General features: G+C 33.6%; 1 long non-coding RNA gene across 2 annotated transcripts in view; it reads left to right on the top strand.

Annotated features, from left to right (window-relative positions):
* Positions 1-20,304, top strand: part of LOC144304658 (uncharacterized) — a 37,903-nt gene that overhangs the window by 4,205 nt on the left and 13,394 nt on the right. Inside the window, exons 2-3 of one of the 2 annotated variants that reach the window (XR_013371585.1) lie at positions 7,784-7,905; positions 16,908-17,087. This is a non-coding gene — a long non-coding RNA (uncharacterized LOC144304658). The remainder of the gene's footprint in view (positions 1-7,783; positions 7,906-16,907; positions 17,088-20,304) is intronic. The other variant, XR_013371584.1, reaches the window with a different exon arrangement.

The raw sequence follows: 20,304 nt of genomic DNA, 5'->3' as shown, positions 1-20,304 counted from the left end.
CCATGCATAGAGCCCATAGAGCCTATAGAGCCCATAGAGCTCTATGCATTGAGCCCCAGGGCTCAATCTCACCACCTTAAGGTCATGTCCTGAGTTGAAATTAAGAGTCTGACCCTTAACCACCTGAGCCATCCAGATGCTCCCATAAGCCATGTTTTTAATAAACTTGATATAAATTGAATCATATAGTACGAACACTTTGTGTCTATTATGTGAATTGTATTGACAGTGTTGTAAGTAGTAGTAGTTCACTTATTATCCCTTCTATCATATTACACCGTGTGAGTATATGACACATAATCCATTCTAATGTTGAAAGACATTTATCTAGTTTTAAATTGGGGGCAATTCAGAATAATGTACCTATGAACATCCTTGCACATATCTTTGGGAAGTTTGTGTGTAGATGAGTGCATGTGTTTTTTTTCTGTTGCGTGTCCTCCTCACATTAGTAATGCTGGGTTATAAGGTGTGCATATGTTCAGCTTTATTAAATGTTCCTTTTTTAAAAAAAATTCATTTATTTATCCATGAGAGACACAGAGAGGGGCAGGGACACAGGCAGAGGGAGAAGGAGGCTCCATGCAGGGAGCCCGACGTGGGACTCGATCCTGGGTTTTCAGGATCACGCCCTGGCTGAAGGTGGCGCTAAACCTCTGAGCCACCCGGGCTGCCCTAAATATTCCTAAACAATATCCCAACAGTGGGAGTTCTTCAAATCCTTGCCAACTCACTCATCTTTCTTTTGCGTTATGGTTTTAAACTGCATTTTCCTGATGTTTGGTAAACATCATTCATATGCTTAATGACATTTGAATATCTTCTTTTATCTAGCACCTGCTAAAGTGTTTTCCTATTTTTCTGTTGGGTTGGGTTGTCTTTTTTTTTTTCTCACTGATTTGTAAAAGTTCTGTTTGAAATTGTCACTCATCTCACTAACACCATGTTTATTTCATTTTTACTCTTTATTCTCTCTTTTATGTTGGGCAGTTTCTATGGCGTGTTTCCAAATTCAGTAATCTTTCTTTTGCAATAACAAATCTGCCACTAATCCTATGAAGTAAATTTTTCATCTCCTACAGTTCAATCTTCCTTCCTAAATCTTTGATTTAGATCTTTTCTATATCATCTATGTTTCCACTTACTTTTTGAACATATGGAATAGAGTTATAATAACTGCGTTCATGGTTTTCTCTGTAAATTCTAACATCTGTGTCAGTTTGGGGGGTGGTTCAAGATTGATTGATATTTATCCTAATTATGAGTCACATTTTCCCGCTTCTTCGTGTGCTGGATAATTTTTTTTATTGGATGCCAGACATTGTGAGGTTTACCTCATTTGGCCCAGATATTTTTGTATTCTTATAAATATCTTTATCTCTGTTCTTGTCCACAGTTAACTTGTTACTTATAAATAGTTTAATCACATCGGGTAGTATTTTTTCCTTTCTTTTCCTCTTAGTGCGGCCTAAGTCTAAGGCCAATCCTTCCCCACTCCTCCAGTAAGAACCTCTGGCTACCATACTCAACTCAGTGATCCAAGAATCCTGAATATCTCTGGTTTGTTGGGACAGGAACTATCTCTGGCCCTGTGTGAGTATTTGGTACTATTACAACTAATTCTTCTGTGGGGCCTTTTTTCTCCAGCTTCAATTAATTTCTGGTCATATGTGTGCTTATAAGAACTCAGCTGAAAACTCCAAGAACCTTCAAATTGCTCTGGTGCTCTTCTCTCTACTCTGAAACTCCGTCCTGTGAATCTACTCATCTTGGTCCTTCTGTTTCATCAGCTTAACTCAGGAGTTCGCTGGACTCCATCAGAGTTACCCTCTCCTGTACTTTCCTAGAAATGACGTCAAAGCTGTATGCTCAAACAACTGTAGCATTCACATAACTTTCGTGTTTGCTTCTGGTCCTTCAGGATTACTTTCCTTAGTTGTCTGTTATGGAGTGAATGGTGTCTGCCCCCCCCCCCAAAGAAAGATGTGGGAGTCCTAACCCCTAGGACCTGTGAATGTGACCTTATTTGACAATAGTGTCACTGCAAATGATTAAGTTAAGATGAGGTCATTGAGAGCGATCCTAATCCAATATGACCGGGATCCATATTAAAAGAAGATATTTGGGCCTAGACAGACATGTACAGAGGGAAGACATGAAGACACAGTGAGAATTCCATCTTTAGGCCAAGGAATAGCTGATGCTATGAAAAGGAGAAAGAGAGGCAACATGTCTTTCCCTCAAAGCCCTCGAAAGAAACCCCTCGATGACATCTTGATCTTTCCACTGTTCAAACTTTCATTTTGTTATTTTTTTTAAAGATTTTATTTATTTATTTATTTATTTATTTATTTATTTATTTATTTATTTATTTATTTATGAGAGACACACAATTGATCTACTCCTTACTTGCCTTTAGGCTTCCTTATTGTGGGGCTAGAGTAGCCTTTACCTTAGAATATGTTCTTTATTTTTAAGGCACCGCCTGCCTCTCAGCAGAAGTCCTATGGTATCAATGACAGTGCTCTATTCTGGTGATTTATAACTCCAAATTCTCTCAGTCTTATAAAACCAGCAGAATCTTTGTTTACATACAGATTTTTTCTGCCTGGCCCTGCAGATTCTCTCATGCACATACACAGTTTAGTATTTGATCAAAGATTCTCCTTGACTTCTTGCATATTTCTCTGGCTTCTTCTCTACCTGGCAACCTGCCCACTGTTGACTTGCCTCACGAGTTAAACTCCTTTTAGGCTGTTATGTCTTCCCCACCACCTATCAAGGCCACTTCTTTATATTTGAGTTCAAATACTCTGTGCTATAGTTTGGAGAATGCCTTTACAAAGAACATGTGCGTGAATATGGAACCTACTTCATGTGCACATCTTTCTTCAGGGATCACAGCTCTATTTTGCCAATTGTCTAACTTCAAAAAAATGATTGCTTTACATAATTTGTCAACTTCTCAATTGTTTATAATGAGGATAATTGGATAATTCCAATATATAACATTTTTTTGTGCCCCAAAGAGAGAAATACCATTTATAACTTTAAGATAAAAGACTTCCTTGAGAATTACAATTTTAAAATATCTCAAGACTAAAGCGAAATTCCTCATTTCCAATTTCTGTTGTAAGTATAGCTGTAACTATACGTTTAATCTGTGAAATGAGTATCTTTTTAGATCCTGGGCTTTTTGACTGTAAAGCAGAAGGATTTGTAATTTTGAGTTATTAAAAGTGTGATAGCTAACTCTCTCTCCAGCCTTTAATACATCTTGGATTTTATGCATTAATTAATATATACATTTCAATCATACAATAAATGTTTTTTGGAATATACTGTGTGCATAAATTGTTTTTTTTAAGATTTTATTTTATTTATTCATGAGAGACACAGAGAGAGAGGCAGACACAGAGGCAGAGGGAGAAGCAGGCTCCCCGCAGGGAGCCCATTGTGGGGCTCAATCCAGGACTCCAGGTCACACCCTGAGCTGGAGGCAGATGCTCAACCACTGAGCCACCCAGGTGCCCTGTGTACATAAATTGTATCATGTACCAGGAATTCAATAAAAAAAAATCGATATTCTTTTTCCTTGTATAGCTTATATTTCATCAAAAGAAAGACAATAATTGAACAGATATTTATGGAGAGAATTATGAAAGTACATGATACTAGTATATAATTTTAAATACTATTTTAAGTTAAAATATGGTCAATCTTTATTTTCCCTCATGCTTAGCACAATATTAGATAATATAGTAGTATTTTTACATTATTTGCCTTGACTAGATTGATTTCACATCTGTCCACTTGCTTTCTGCCACAAAGGGTTTAGGTATATTTATGGACAATTGCCTTCAGGGAATATGTGAGAATTTTTGTTTTTTGAAGGTTTGGGGTTGATTCATAAGTAATTTTCTTAATAAATATTAGTTATTTTCACATATATTATAAATTGAAATTTCTGTAAAGCAGATGAGACTTTTGGGGAATATATTCTACTATGCTTCAAATTTCTTCCATCCCATTAATCTTAGAAAAGAAGATAAAATGGAGTTCCATTTATCCTGCTACCATTTCACCTACATTTCCTTTTGCTACCTTGCTCCCATAGGAGGTTAATCTTCCCCAATCTCAATCTTCTTTCATAGAAAGTAGAATACAAATGATAGATAAATAGAATAAGAAATTAAGTATTTTTTGTTTATCATCATCATCACACTATCATCATCATCTAGTTTATTTTATGTCATCTAGTACACATTCAGATTTTACCCATTTTTCCTTTTTCACACTTTACCATGACAAGAACAGTAAAGACTATTAATTATACATATACATTAGGTTACATTTACTGATGAATTATGACATTCTAAGAGAACTTTTCTAAGAATTTTCTTTATATATATTCTGTGATTTCATCTTCTGAGCTCTCACATGTATATAAAGTAACTGAGATAGGAAGATATTAATTAACCTGCCAAGGGCACAGAGGTAATGAGAAGTGAAACTAGGATGTGAAACCAGGCAGTATGATCCAGGAAACACTTTTATCTACTTTCATTTTCTGCATTAATTTTTTAACACATGATCACTCCTAAGTATTTAGAAGTGCTTGATGTTGGTTTACTGTTGTCATGCCATCTTATATAGACCTATTCTTGAGGATATAAGTAGCTATGGAGTTATAGTAGTGTTTATTCTGTGTTTAACACCAGAATATGAAATATTTGTCATTTAGGTAGAAGATGAGGAAAATGAATCTGGGAAATATTTTTTTAAACCACTGTATGTCTCATTCAAAATTGTTAATTAAAAAAAAAAAAGTTTACTACAGTTTGCTAACCCAGTGTCTAATTTTTTACTAGGGGAAAAGTATTCATAAAGGTAGAAAATACAATAAAATCACACACATATAAGAAATTATGGGCCTTATGATACAAGTTGTTACCAAATAAAGCTGAATAAACAAGCACAACTGAGTATATTTCTCTCCCACTCTCAATTTTATGGAAAGAAAAAAAAACATGAAAAGAATCCATTGGTGACTTCAGTTGGTGTTATAGCTATCTAGTGTATAACCATCTTCTATTTTCCCCAAATACTTAAATTTTACCTTAATAGAGTATTCTTCCTTTTCCCTACTCATTCTACATTATACCCCATTTCAGTAGGAACCTGCAATATGCTATCTTTTCCAATACCTACCTAAATAATTACTGTATTAATTTTTATTATTTTTCCAAAATCATTCTCAAATCATTAGATAGAACCCTCCTCACATTTTTTAAGCTTCAAAAAAAAACAATTAGTAATATTGCATGTTTATGTATTAATTAATATCATGTTTATTTGCAAAGGTATATTGATATAGTTTTAAAATTCAATCCATATTAAAGTCATGAATATGTAAGTTAAATATTTGGTAATAAAATAAATATGTTTACCCTGTTTATATTATAACATTGGTCCATTCAAGAGAACACTAAACAATCGTCACTATTACTATGACCTGGATTTCTCTTACCTATCAGCCAAAACGTTGCAATCATATTTATCCTTGAAGTTGTAAGAATGGCACAAAAGTCAGCAATCTATTTTCAAAACTTTCAGTTAAAAGTTGTTTTCCTTCTGTGATGCCAAGCCACTCACTGTTTTGACTATTTTTTTAATGAAAAATGATTACATCTTTCTATACAGTTACTTATGCACATAGCTGCATCTTCTAGTAGACACTGCTTGATATGAATGTATTTTATGTATATTGGTATAAAAATTATGCACAGGGTCTAAAAATTCTGAATGAAAGTCATTGAATATCATTCAGCATTGAGGTAAGATATATGTTACAGCTCTAAATTATATATAGATATGATTTCCTTAGAAAATAGGTCAGAAAGAGTTTATGGAACTTTTCCATGAAGCCAGTATTCAAAATAAATCACTCACAGTAGCTACAAAGTAGATCACAAAAAAACATGATTTTAGAACATGAAAAGTGAGACAGGCAAGACTTTCAAAACATATGTAATACAAGTTTGGGGATAGGGAGAATGAATATATATATTTATATTATTTTAAATGCATACATTTAAAATAATATATATATTTCAAGGTATTTATATACTTATAAAATATATTCAGTATAATGCATTTAATATAATTTAATAAGTTATTGAATTATAAATTTACTTTAAATAATAAATCTGATAAATTTATATATTTTTAATATTTAAATAAATATTTAATATTTTTGTTTATTAGGTAATAGTGTGATTTTCTTCTCTTAGGTTTTCACTGCCAAATAAAAAAAAATAATAATAAAACCAACAGACAAAATAGGCATACTTTTTTCCTTCAGTCATTTTTATTGTTGATATGTTTAATTGATATTTAATAAATAAAATGATGCCATTAGACATTTTTAAATTTAGCAAAATAATACATTCCATGTGTTTTGTACATATAAATTCACCATAGATTTCTCAATGATTTGTAGTAATATGTTGAAGAAAACAATTGATATATATATAACAATTTTTAAAAATTATTTTAGGTTAATAAAAATGCTATAAATCATAGAAAATTCTGTTTTAAAAATAGCTAAAAAAATATGCAAAATCTGAAAATATTTCCGATAAAATTTAACATCTATCTTTTGTCCTTTTATCCAGATAAAGAATTAGAAGTCTTAGGTCTGCCCTTCATTATCTATATTATCATCCTGTTCCTCAATCTTAATCTTAAAATAATAACATAAATAAATAAAAATTTAAAATATAGAGATAAATAAAAGGTAAAAACTCCCTCTCTTCCTAACTGCCTAATATGGATTTTAACAAAATACAGTGTCTGAGAGTGACTTACTCTATGAATAAAATGTACACATAAATTTTAATTTTTTTAATGATTTTATTTATTTATTTATTCATGATAGACACAGAGAGAGAGAAAGACAGAGACACAGGCAGAGGGAGAAGCAGGCTCCATGTAGGGAGTCTGACGTGGGACTCAATCCCCGGACTTCAGCATCATGCCCTGGGCCGAAGGCAGGTGATAAGCCACTGAGCCACCCAGGAATCCCCCAAATTTTATTTTTTTAAAAGATTTTATTTATATATTTATTTGAGACAGAGATAGATTGTGAGTGAAAGAGAGAGAGAGAGCAGGAGGAGGGGCAGCGAGAGAGAGAGAGAAGCAAGCTCCCTGTAGGGCCTCCATCCTTGGTGCTGGGGTCATGACCTGAGCCCAAGACTTAACCAATTGAGCCACCAACGGGACCTAAATCTCCATTTTTTACTGTATTAAATGAAGATATATACATAAAACCACTCTTTATTTGTTGCCCTTGTTCATTGTTCCAATTTTTCTTCCATACTTTTTCTACTTTTTATTGTCTTAATGGACTATTTTATGATTCTAGTTTGTCTCCTTTTTTAGAATATCTCTCATATTTATTTATTAAACCTTTTTAGTGTTTGCCTTAGCATTTATAACCTACAGTTATATGGGTGATGCAAGATCTTATAATGACAAAATACTCCTAATTCTTCCTTCCTGTCACCAAGATCATTGCTGTCATTCATTTTACTTACCTAAGTGTACATACGTATTTGAATACATTGATATTATCATATCATAAACACATTATTTATCTGTTAGATCAGCTAAAAAAAGAAAAGTAAGTTTTCCTTTCACCCTCACGTAATCCTTTTCTGATACTCTTCCTTTCTTTACATAGATTCAACTTTCTGACCTATAGCATCTGTCTTCTTTCTAGGGATTCCTTACAAAAGGCAGAATTACTGGTATCAAATTCCTTCAATTTCTATTTTCTGAGAAAGTCTTCATTTTTTCCTCACTTATGAAGGGTAAATCTACAGAGATGCAGAATTTCAGGTGGTGAGTATTTTTTTTCCTCTCTCGGTTCTTTAAAACCTTCATTTCATTCTCTTGCTTACATGATTTCTAAAGAGAAGTCAAAAATAATTCCTATCTTTGGTCATCAGTGGTAGATGTTTTTCTTCCATGTTAAAGATTTTCTTCTTTGTCTTTAATTTTATGAAGTGCAAATATGACATATCTAGGTATAATTGTGTGTGTGTGTGCATGTGCATTTATTTATCTAGCTTAGTGTTCTTTGAGCGTTCTTGGATTTGAGGTTTGGTGTCTGACATTAATTTGGAGGAATTCCCTGTCATTGTTTTATTTATTTATTTTTTAAGATTTTATTTATTTGAGAGAGAGTACAGAGAGAGCGAGTGAGAGAGAGAGAACATAAGTGAGGAGAGGAGCATAGGGAGAGGGAGAAGCAGACTCCTTTCTGAGCAGGGGGCCAGAGAAGGGGCTCCATCCCAGGACCCCAGGATCATGACCTGAGCCAAAGGCAGATGCTTAACCAACTGAGCCACCTGGATGCGCCATGTCATTACTGTTTTAAATATTGTTTCTGTTCCTTTCTCTCTTTCCCCCTTTCAGTATCCCCACTACATATATGTCACACTTTTTAAAAAGTTATTTTTTAATTTTATATTTTTATTTATATTAGGCCATTATACAATCTTCAAAGTTAACACCAGACACTTTTTGTTGTTGTCTCATAGTTCTTGAATATTCTGTATTTTCAGTCTTTTTTTTTTTTTTCTTTCTTTTTTCTGTTCAGGTTTGGAAGTTTCTATTGTTATATGCTCAATTCAGGGTTTCCTTCCTCAGCCACATTCAGTTTACTAATGATCCATCAAGGACATTTTTCAATTATGTTTCAGTGTTTTTGATCTCTAGTATTTTTCAAGTCTTTTCTTGGGATTTTTATCTCTCTGCTTGCATGTTGTATGCTTTTTTTCAATTAAAGCCCTTAACATATTATTCATTGTTTTTTTTTGTTTTGTTTTAATTCTTGGTCTGATCATTCCAACATCCCTATGATATTCAATTTCATTGGTTTTGGTACTTTAGTCTCTTTATACTGTGTTTCTTGCTTTTTCATCTGCCCTGGCATATGCTTGCTGAAAAGTAGACACAATGTACTGAATAAGAGGAATTGTAAATAGGCCTTTAGTTATGTAGTTGTAAAGTGTGGGGTGAGGGACTCATTCTCCAGTGGTAAGATTAAGACTCAATCTTTTGGCGAACCTGTGCCCCATGATTTAGTTTTTGATGAGGACTCTCTTCATGGCATGTGGATGCCCACCTGGTCCTTACATGCTTGCAGACACAGGCCTCTCTGGAATATATATATATATATATATATTTTTTTTTTTTAATAAGTACTCTAATCCTATAAGATGATGATATCACCATTATGACTTGTTTTAACCTTAATTACATTTTTTGAGGCCTCATTTCCAATTATAGCCACACTGGGGATTAGGGCCTCAACTATGAATTGTGGGGACACACAAATATTCAGTCATAACATAAGGAATCCACAAATCTAATGGGGCACCCATAATATCAAACACAAATATCACAGCCTCCATCTCTTCCAGACATGTTAGTCCTTGTTCTTTTCATAAAATTAGTAGACTATGTAGCTCTATTTCTACATCTTAGCAAGAAATAGCTAGTTTCATAAAATTCTGTCCAAAATTAATGGCATATATTTATCCTAACTTAAAGTGACTTAGATAAATCTTTGGAATTTCAGGCAAAATTTTGTCCTGTAGGAAAAAAAAAATATTTTGGGAAGATTTGTCTTTAAGCCACACTGGTAAGGAGCTTATTCCTCCTCTGTATGGGCTTAGAAAAAGATACATATAAATTACTCCAACTATTATTTTGGTTCTGTCTTGTTTTTTTGTACAACACAGTATTTACATCTTACCAAGAGATAGTTAAAATACTAGTATCATAATAATGCAATCACAAAACAGAAAAAAATGACCAGAATAAAACTGAAAGAGCTATAGCCCTAATGATTTTTAAATATATTTTTGAGGCCAATTTTACTTTGTTTTTATTTGTACTTGTATGCTAAATATGTGGAATTAGTTATGCACTACATCAAATTTTATAGATTTCCTTTATACAACTTCACTATGATATAATTACCAGTAGCAGAGTAAGGACTATAGAAGTATAACAAAGGGAATATTTCATAAGGTAACAAATTTCTTCCAAGACTCTGTAAATTAATTATGATTTCTCATGTACCATTTATTTTTCATTTTTGGGGGTGTACAATGCTGATAAAGTATTTTATGTCTGTAAATAAATGTTTTTTGTATCCCTCTAGGTTTATATTGATCCACGCTAGTGACAAATTACAACTGTTACTATGACCTGGCTAAATTTCATTGCATTTACATTTGATTTACATAAACCCACAAAAGTTCAGCATTGAGTAGACAATTCAAAATTAGTTAAACATAATATTGATTAATATATATTTTATTACCCAAAATTTAAAAAAAAAGTAATTCTTTCTAGGAAGATAAAGTGAATGGTAATCTATTTAAAGCTTATGACTCATGTATACTATATTCTGTTCTTTTAAAGATTTGATTTATTTATTCATAGAAACGGTGGGGGGGTTGCGCAGAAGCACAGGCAGGGGGAGAAGCAGGCTCCATGCAAGGAGCCTGACGTGGGACTCCATCCAGGGTCCCCAGGATCACACCCCAGGCTCCAGGTGGTGCTAAACTGCTGTGCCACCGGGGCTGCCTTGTCTACTATATTCTTGACAAATATATAACATTTCTGTATTCAATATTTAGCAAAGTCCTTAGATGATTCCAATGCACCTAACTGTTGCAACCACTGGCATTTCATCTCAATTATTCCTATTGAAAATTCTGTAGCTTTTTGAAGAAAATAAATACTGGTAACAGACCATAATAAATTTAGCTTTTAAAAGATTAAAATTCAATGGTTAAGATCTTGATGTAAAAATCGTTTATTTAATGTTTTTTTCTTTCTCTCTACTTTTAAAAAAATTTGTTTATACCAAAGCAAGACTAATACATTATTGTGAACTATATTATCAAAGAACAATTTGGCCATCTGGTTTTCTAGCAGATGGTAAATATTTAATAAGGGAATGCCCCATACAGTCTCTAGTTATTAAATATAAGCCATTAAATTTTTTCAACATCCTCCCTGCTTATTCTCAGTGTTAGTGTCTAGGCAGTGTGCTGTGACACAGACAAAAAAAATTTAATACTATTATTTGGATGTAAAAATCAGAAAGATATATTCCAGAGTCAGATAATTTCATTAGCTAAACAAGATGTAAAAATGCACAGTGACTTGACTTGGGAATTAGATTATTTTTCTTTGTATGTAAAAAACTTGTTCAAATATGACCCATTAGTTAAAATGAACATGGCTAAATTCCAAATTATCTTTTTTTCTCTACTGTCAGCTAATCTGGAACATGCTGACAATGGAGTGACCCATTTTTAGAATGCTCTATCCTTCTGAATAATAATAAATCATGGTGAGATTTTTCTTAAGGAATAAAAAAGATGTATTTCAGCACTTAAATCTCCACTTAAGACACCATGGTTTTCTTTACTTTTAAGCTCCATTCTAATAAGGAATTGATAAATGCTGATGAAACAAGATGATCACACTTTGGACAGTGCTGGATCACCAGAAATAAGACTTTTCCCAAGCACAAACATCCATGGAGGACACAAATTTCTATCATTTAATGTTATTAAAATGTCCTTAACTACCAAGAGCACTGTAGGTGTGATGAACAATGACCAGTAAAAACAATGATAGGCTAACAAATTGGTTATTTCAAGTATATTGAGCAAAAATATTAGAGGAACGTGAGGGGATCAAGTTAGGAGTAGGCTTCACCAGTGACCAGCCTTGGCTTCTTTGTGAAACAGTGCATGTGAATGTTTCCTTAGGTAGAAAATGACAAAGTAAAACAAGATGACGTTTATTTCATTTATTCAAAAAGTCTTTTTTATTTGCTCTATTTTTATTGAAATATATTCGACGTATAACATTGTGCAAGTTTAAGTTATACAATCTGTTGATATGATGCATTTGTATATTATGATTGCCATTATAGCCATAGTCAGCACCCCTATCATGTCACATAATTTTTATTTATTTGTTCAACAAGTGTTTTTTAATTGGTTGTGTCTGTCAGGAAGACCTTTCATTTTATAGTACAAGTTTCTCTAGGAAAATGCTATAAAATTTCTTCATCATGGCCAAAAAAATAAGATTTTTTTTTCTTTTTGCTTGAGAAACAGTAATATGCTTTATGTTAATGTACCTTATAGGGCTTCTTACCTAGGAAAATGTACCTTAAAATGCTTCTTTAAAATTCTTTTAATGCGTCTAAGTCAAAGTTATATTCCATGGAAATGTGGAGTTTTTTTTTTCAGCACAATATGTGCAAATTCTAATTTTCTTGAACAGGACAGACCTGGAAACTGTCTTATCCCATCTTTTCCATTCTCACCTTGTAACCTGGCACTTCTGGGCATGTATACACTATCCCCATTACTTGAATATAGTAAATAGTACTCAAGAAAACATGCATCCATTGAAAGTGTTTACTTTTTATATAATTATAATTTATTCTAAGTAATTATATTTAATAATAGAGAAATAATATTTTATCACTTTCATTACTATTTCAGAAGTGCCATTTCAAAAGAATTAAATTTCCCTTTGAAAGTACAGATTGCCTTGACTTATGATGGGATTGTGTTCCAACAAATCCATTATGAGTTGAAAATATCCTAAATTCAAAATACTTTTAATACACCTCACCTGCCAAACATCACCTACCTTAAAAGTACTCAGAAACTTACCTGAGACTACAGTTGGACAAAATCTTCTAACAGAAAGCCTACTTTATTTTAAAATGTTGAGTAATATCACATAATATATGGAATACTCTACTGAGAGTGAAAAATAGACTGGTTGTAGGGGAGCGAAATGGTTGTTAGTGTATTGTTTACACAGGTTGACCATATGGCTAACTAGGAATCCCTGAGCTAATGCTGCCCAAAATCACTAGAGGGTAGCCTACCAAATCAGCGGCCTGGAAAAAGAAAAATTCAAAACACAAAGTACAGTTTCTACTGAATGCATACTGCCTTTACACCCTATAAAGTCGAAAAATTGTATGTTGAACCCTCATCAGGAACCATACTCATTTTAACTCTTATAATGGTGTGTTATTTACATATCACATACTGATGAATGGAACTAAATTTTTTAGGCCTTAGGAATTGACATTTAAAACCTACATTTATCATGTTTTCATAAGCTTTATTTACAAGAGGTAGCAAATGAAGTTCAGAGTCAAAGTGCCTTTGAAAAGGTGGGAGTTTTAGAAGAGTTAACTCTTTAGAGAAGACCATTCTTTTTCCATATCCCTTCATTAAAAACGAAGTCTCCAATATCCTAAATTTTCCACATCACAACAAGTTAATTTACAATTTTCTTTTTCTACCTTCACTCTTTTATGTTATGTAGTATATGATGAAGAAGTAATATGTGAATAAGTAAAATATAACTCTCTTTGAATAATTCATTGATTCCAAACTCTAGATCCTCATTTCATTAAGATATTGAACTTTAAAACTTTCTTATTCTTTTTTTTTAAGATTTTATTTATTTATTCATGAGAGACACATAGAGAGAGAGAGAGAGGCAGAGACACAGGCAGAGGGAGAAGCAGGCTCCATGCAGGGAGCCCGACGTGGGACTCGATCCCGGGACTCCAGGATCATGCCCTGAGCTGAAGGCAGATGCTCAACCGCTGAGCCACCCAGGCCTCCCTAAAACTTTCTTGTTCTGTTGAATTTTATTTTAAAAACAACAGATTTAATTGGTCATTTTCAATATTTACAATAAACTGGAAAGAGATGAACTTACAAATAAAATTGATATTAAGCTGGTCTAACAATTATGATAGCATCCCAATGTCAGTAGGACTGAGTATGATTTGGAGAGTACTTGTGGCAAAAATAAAAGGAACATCTTTGAGTGCCTGGTATTTGAATTTGTTTCCTAGGATCACCCCTTTTCTACCTTTTGTAAATAAAAACAAATGAAGAAGCACCTGAGTTGCTCAGTTGGTTAAGTGTCTGCCTTTGGCTCAGCTGTGACTCTGGGTCCTGGGATGGAGCCCTGCATTTGGCTCCCTGCCCAGTGGGGTGTCTGCTTCTCCCTCTCTCTCTCTCTCTCTGCTATGTCCTCACTTGATCTCTCTCAAATATATAAATAAAATCGTTAAAAAACTTGATCTTGATCTCTCTCAAATATATAAATAAAATCGTTAAAAAACTAAACAAGGGATCCCTGGGTGGCGCAGCGGTTTAGCGCCTGCCTTTGCCCCAGGGCGCGATCCTGGAGACCCGGGATCGAATCCCACGTCGGGCTCCCAGGGCATGGAGCCTGCTTCTCCCTCTGCCTGTGTCTCTGCCCTCTCTCTCTCTCTCTCTCTCTGTGACTATCATAAAAATAAAAAATAATAATAATAAACAAAAATGAAGATCCTAGTCTATCATATGATTGGTTACTTAGATATGTAACATCCATAGTTCATCTTCCATATCCATTTTCTTTGTATCCTGAAGAAAAATCTCATCAATTTTAATTTATTTGAGGTACCCCGTGTTGGCATCACTCTCTAACATTTATACATTTAAATGAGATAAAAACAATGTTTTGTCAATTTATTTAAAATATTATATTTATCCAAATGATACTTTTAATAAGACAAGATGTTTAAGTTTAAAATATGTCCATGTATGAAACATCTTGAATTTATGTCAAAATTGGTGACATTGACCTCAGAGAGTATTTATGCAGATCTAATAAATTTAACTACTTTGAGACGATAACATAAGAGTTTGGCACTTGATATGCTCAAATTCAAGGCACAGTTGTTATTTTTCTAAGATCTATAAATAAGAATGAACAGGCAATTTGCCAGAACATCGTGTAAAGTAGCAGTAAGTTTCAGGCTGTTGAAACCCTGTCTTTCTTGAAGCAGCAGTGGGCCTGGTTTCAGTACATTCAAAGATGAGCACTGGAAATGACAAGAAAAGCAGAAATGGTGTAAGAAATATAAAGCAAAACGTGGGGGACTTTATCATTTTTCTGGTTTAAAACAATATTAAAAAGCAGTATTTTCAAATTCTATGTACTTTGTTAATTGTATTAATAGAAAATGGACTGAAAATATGCTAAAAAACAAAGAGTAACAGTAATTTTTTTAAATTTCTATTTGGTTTATTTAACCTTAGAGTAAAAGAGACAGGTTGTCATCTAAACAAGTATCAGAAAAATGACAAAACAGCATATTTCTCACAATCATACATTAGAAGAAGACCAGAGAATTTATCTGTTTCATATAATTTTAGTCTTCATCTATATGTATGATTTTTACCCTAGAGTGTTTAAGGTATTATATAGAATAATTAGAAGTGGCGAAGTGAACCCACTGATGAATGAAAAGCTATTAAAAAGGAATGTCTTGAGTTGTAAGTGAAGGGGAAAGAAGTAAAAAAGTAAGAAAAGGGAAAACTAAAAGAAAAGATAAAAAGCTGTGTAAAAAAAAATTCATTTTGCAGAAATTTTACAAACTGAAAGTGGAAAAACTGGAAATTTGATTAGGACTAGAAAGAAATTTTAGAGGGAAAAAAAAGAGCCATTACAAAAGAATGCTGCTTAATGGTAAGGATTTCAAGCTTAAGGAGGGACATGACATAGAACCAATGAATTAAACTGTTCATTTTAGTATAGACTTCATTAAATATGTTCTGCATACAACTGTAATTGGCAAACTAGGAAATTAGAATTGACATAAAGAGCTAATACTACAGATATGAAAAGGAGGAGGGTGAGCCTGGGTGGCTCAGTCAGGTAAGTATCTGACCCTTGATTTCAGCTCAGGTCGTGATCTCAGGGTTGGGAGATTGAGTCCCGAGTTGGGCTCCGCGCTTGGTGTGGAGCCTGCTTCTAAGATCCTCTCTGTCCCTCCCACACCCCTCAACTCTCTCTCTCTCCCTCTCTCAAAAAAAAGAAAAAAAAAAAGAGAGAGACAATCTTTTCATTTATGAACAAATAAAAATATAAAAATAAATGCCATAGATATAGATGCATTTGTAGTTTTTTTTTTTCAAACTGTTTAAACATGGATTATAGTTTCTTAGGAAAATGTGCTTTTGCGGTTCTCCCCTAAAAAGATCCCAACAAGATTTCCGTAGGTAATTCAAGTATTAATATAAGATTTTGAGACACTGTTATAGAGTCTGCAGACTGAGTTTCAAAGCAGCTGCTGCTTCCCACTGTACAGGTGTGTCGGGGCTTCCTTTGACTCATCATGGTAGATACATGGGAGCTTTTTATAAACAGTCTTGGGTCGGACCAATTATCTGATCATGGGCTTAATGTGAAACAACTCTAGATCAATGGTTTTGTTAAATCAGTAGATGTGCCCAGACATGAAAGAATAATTCCTAAGGCAACTCATCAAAACTCAGGAAGACCGGGCATATCCATCGACTTCATGTGGACTCATTAATTGGTGCTGTCTTCAATGTCAGCAAGTACTCAGTTATGACTTGGACTAGATGGTCATATTGAAGCTGGTGAACATATGACCCAATATTGTATATAAAAAAATAATGAATAAGTATTTTCATTGATGGGTGAAGAAGAAATACTTTTAAAACGCAGGGGAGGAGAAGGGGGGAAATAAATATTTTCACTATTCATTATGTGAGCATGAGAAAGCTCCTGGGCCCATTGAAATGATCAAATGCACTCGCTAGCAGGTAAATATTAAACCTCAAAGTACCAGCCAAATTATTTTTCATACATAAAATGTATTTCTTCAGTTTACAAGCACAAGCACTAACTATAAATAAATATATCAAGGTTAATACATATTCTGGAACAATTTAATTTTATGGTAGATACCAAATAAGGAGGCCTGGGGTACCAGAAAGACGCAGCTGAGGAATACTCTGCTGAAACCTCCAGTTCAGTTCCTGCTGTCAAGTACAGACGCACTTCGCTCTGTGGCCCTTCGCTTTACTGCACTTCACAGATACTGTTTTTAGAAATTAAAGGTCTGCGGCAGCCCTGCATGAAAAGTAAGTCTATTGGCACCATTTTTCCAACAGCATTTGCTCGCTTCACGTCCTTGTGTCACATCTTGGTAATTCTCACATTATTTCAAACATTTCCTTCATTAGTCCATTCATTTTTTATAAAACATATACATATTTATTTATTTTAAAGATCTTATTTATTTATTCATGAGAGACAGAGAGAGAGGCAGGACACAGGCAGGAGGACAAACAGGCTCCCTGTGGGGAGCCCAATGTGGGACTCGATCCCGGGACCCCGGGGTCACGACCTGAGCTGAAGGCAGGCGCCAAACCGCCGAGCCACCCAGGCTGCCCTAATATTACATTTGTTTGGGTGATCTTTGCTCAGTGTTGGTGACTCACTGAAAGCTCAGACGATGGTTAACATTTTTTAGCAATAAGGAATTTTTAAACCACATACATTGTAGACACGATGCTGTAGCCCACTCCATAGGCCCCATCATATAGGCACTGGGAAACCAAAATAATAGGTTTGACTCTCTGTACTATAATATTCACTTCATCTGGCACCGAACCTGTAGTATCTCTGAGGTGTGCCTGTGGCGTATCATTTATGGTTTAGGAATTTTATTCGCTGCTTTTTTTTCAAGTGTGTTTTGTTACATTCCGTTGTTTCTGATGCTTGAAAAGATCTTAAAGTTTATCTTTATTTTTTTTAATAATTTAAATTGTTTTATGATATATGCCTTATAGCTTCAAATCTGGAATTTTTGTAGGCTTTTATTTTATTATTTCTTTCATTGTAAGCTTTTGATTCTGTTTGTTCCTACATATACATTTTTTTTTTTTTTTTTTTTTTTTTTTACACCTTGTTTTTTACACATCATTTACACCTTGTCTGCTAAGGTGTGTATCATCTGCATACCATTCATTATTGTTGAAAATCTTGGCCTAGGATGAAAGTTGTTTTTCTTCCTTTCTCCCTCTCTCTTTCCTCTTTCCTTCCTTTCTTTTCTTCCTTTCTTCCTTTTCTTTTCTTTCTTTCTTTCTTTCTTCTTTCTTTCTTTCTTTCTTCTTTCTTCCTTTCTTTCTTTTTCTTTCTTTCTTTCTTTCTTTCTTTCTTTCTTTCTTTCTTTCTCTTTCTTTCTTTCTTTCTTTCTTTCTTTCTTTCTTTCTTTCTTTCTTTCCTTCCTTCCTTCCTTCCTTCCTTCCTTCCTTCCTTCCTTCCTTCCTTTCTTTCTTTCTTTCTTTCTTTCTTTCTTTCTTTCTTTCTTTCTTTCTTTCTTTCTTTCCTTTCTTTTTCTTCAATTTCCCTATTAGAGGATATTTCCTCTTGCCTTAAACATTACTTGGGGCACTACTATGGTACCATATACCATTAAATTCATAGCTTTAGGTTCTCACAGCCCCAGATGATCTGAGTCTCAAATATGCTTTATCCTTGTTCTTTGCCCCTATGATCCACTCAGTATCAAGACAATCTTCTTTAAAATCCCCTGGAAGATATTATTTTACAATAATGCCAGGGCTGTGGCACTTTGGTGTCCCAGATGAATGTAAGGGCATCTCCTCTTAAGTTCCCCAGCTTATTCAGACCCTGTTGGCCCTTGATTTCTTTCTTAGCACCGCATAAATCCACCAAAGACCAAACCAAATTTATTTGGATCATCAAACACTCAGAACATGTGTGGGTTCAGTCACCTGGTACCCAAGGTAGCAATCAGAGTTCATTTTTTTTCCCTTAGAGAATTTCATCAGCTTTATACTATGATGTCAGCTCTTTGACATTTTTAAGGTGAACTTATAAATATACTTTGCCCAGCATTTTTAGTAAATTCTGAAGATGGAAGTACAATGTATAGACCTTTCTTCAATGTTTACGTATCTAATAAGGTATTTTCCCTTCTCAGTGTAGGAGCCATAAACACTTTCTACTGCATAATGAATAACTGAACACTGTGTCTGACATCGGTAAAATTAAATAAGCTTGTACCACATTAGACAACAACATATTTTTAATCATTATTTCACATCTTAAACATGAAGACTTTCTAGAAAAGTTTCTCCTCATACACACTTTTTTTGGGGGCGGGCTTTCATTAGTATGTGCACTTGGCTCTATATTTGTTTCTATCATTTGTGCAGAGATGGGTCTTAAAAGGTCCTAATCACTCTCTAGCAATATCACTCTCTTTATCCATAGCTACTCATTGGTGGCTGAAAGATGTACAGATTTTATTTTTACTCAAAGTTCTACAATTTAGAACATAACTCTCTGATTCAATTTTTCACTACTCTATTATCCAAACAGTATAGATATGACTGTTTAAACTCCTACTTCTGTTTATTTATTTTTTGATATTTTTCTCTCAAAATCTGATGACGTATTTCTGTTGATATAGTCACCCACTGGTAGAAGCCAAATTAAATGTCACTTGCTGTATGAACTTTGCCCTGATGAATCAACTCTGAGTGATTTGACATTCCTCTGAAGTCAGACTTTTACTTACATATTTTAATATCTAGTGTTTTTTCTTCAAGTATTTTTTTTCATTCCCTATGTTGCATAAGCTCATGAAGTAGGAATATGATCGTATCTACCTTTTTTTGTCACAGTCGCTAAAACATTTTTCACATATATTAACATGTACATATATATGCCAACACACATATACATATGTATTGCCTAGAATAAGGAGTTTTTGTTTGGTGCATTTTTAAAAATTAGTAATATCCATTAATTTTTAGGGGACACGCACCTTGTACTTTTGTGTCATAATTTTGTTTGACCCATGTGGTATATAAGGAGTTGCCCATATGATCTCAAAAAGACCAAAAAAATCCCATTATTCTATCCTCAAGATCATAACAGACAATTTCAATGCAATATGTATCCATCCAAGCATAAGTAAGTTTTTAGAAAGATTCTAATATAACATCTTAGTTTAGTTAACTTATGTAAAGACTAAGTAATTCAATTTAATTACTAGTGAAAACATTTCCAAAATTGGGCCCTGTGGATACTTAAAAAATCACAATGTTTTCTTGGTGGAAGAAAATAGTTAACAAAATATTGCATGGAATTTCGTTCAGTCTCAGGGACACCTTGATCAAATCATCCTCAAAACACCAATACAGAATTTCTAGGCATGTATGGTATTAGAGACAAATACCAAGCTGAGGCGATCAAACAGTTTTGTTGAAATTATTTCTTAAGTCCTGATTAACGGGTAATGGTATGATACAATACAACTTGGGA

Source organism: Canis aureus, chromosome 34 (assembly GCF_053574225.1).
Source record: "Canis aureus isolate CA01 chromosome 34, VMU_Caureus_v.1.0, whole genome shotgun sequence".
Classification (NCBI taxonomy): domain Eukaryota; kingdom Metazoa; phylum Chordata; class Mammalia; order Carnivora; family Canidae; genus Canis; species Canis aureus.
Note: the sequence above shows the minus strand (reverse complement) of the source record. Positions and strands in the feature narration are given on the sequence as shown.